Genomic DNA, 1,061 nt, shown 5'->3' on the forward strand with positions numbered 1-1,061 from the left:
AAACTGTCGAGTACTAACCTGTTTATTCTGAGGCAGCGCTACCAGTGGTACTAAATGTCGTCATTCTCATTATCATCATCGTCGTCGCCGTCGCCGTCGCCGTCGCCGTCTACATCTGCATCTACATATATACTCCGCTGGCCACCAAGCGGTTGTGTGGTGGAGTGGCGGAGGGCACAATTAGAGCCAACGTCATATTCCCCCCTCTGTTCCACTCGTGGATCGCATGAGGGAAAGACGACTGTCTGAACGCCTCAGTACGAGCTCTAATTTCCCTTATCTTTGAATGGTGATCATTGCACGATTTGAAAGTTAGTAGTAATAATATATGCTCTACATCCTCCGTGAAGGTCGGATTTCGGAATTTAGCAACCCCTTCCGTTTAGCGAGCCGTCTATCTGCAAGTGTGTCCCACTTCAAACTTTCTATGAGATTGAAACTTCCTGGCAGATTAAAACTGTGTGCCGGACCGAGACTCGAACTCGGGACCTTTGCCTTTCACGGGCAAGTGCTCTACCAACTGAGCTACCCAAGCACGACTCACGCCCCGTCCTCACAGCTTTACTTCTGCCAGAGACTGGCAAAGCTCTCGCGATGGCTAAGTGTACCAGTCACGAATCTTGCCGCTCTTCTTTGAACCTTCTCAGTCTCTTGAATCAGACCCCACTGGTAAGGGTCCCATACAGACGAACAATAAGACTGTACGAACTAACGTACTGTAAACAATTTCCTTTGTTGAAGGTCTGCATCGCTTCAGGATTCTACCAATAACCCGCAATCTAGAGTTTGCCTTACCCGTTACTTGTGTAATCTGATTATTCCATTTGAGATCATTTCGAATAGTCACACCTAGATACTTGACGGGTGTTACCACTTCCAAAGACTGGGCATTTAACTTGTACTCGTACATTAATGGGTATTTTACACAGTGGGTTACACTTACTAATATTGAGAGATAACTGCCAGTCATTACACCACGCATTTATTTTCTGCAAATCCTCATTGATTTGTTCACAACTTTCGAGTGATTCTACTTCTTCTGTAGACTACAGCATCATCGG

The 1,061-nt window shown here is 46.0% G+C and overlaps 1 non-coding gene across 1 annotated transcript; it reads right to left on the minus strand.

Moving 5' to 3' along the window:
- Nucleotides 1–461: 461 nt before the first annotated feature.
- Trnas-uga (transfer RNA serine (anticodon UGA)) lies at nt 462–536 on the minus strand. Its single transcript has one exon. It is a non-coding gene; the product is annotated as a tRNA-Ser (tRNA).
- Nucleotides 537–1,061: the final 525 nt, after the last annotated feature.

The sequence above is a fragment of the Schistocerca serialis genome, chromosome 2 (genome assembly GCF_023864345.2).
Source record: "Schistocerca serialis cubense isolate TAMUIC-IGC-003099 chromosome 2, iqSchSeri2.2, whole genome shotgun sequence".
NCBI lineage: Eukaryota > Metazoa > Arthropoda > Insecta > Orthoptera > Acrididae > Schistocerca > Schistocerca serialis.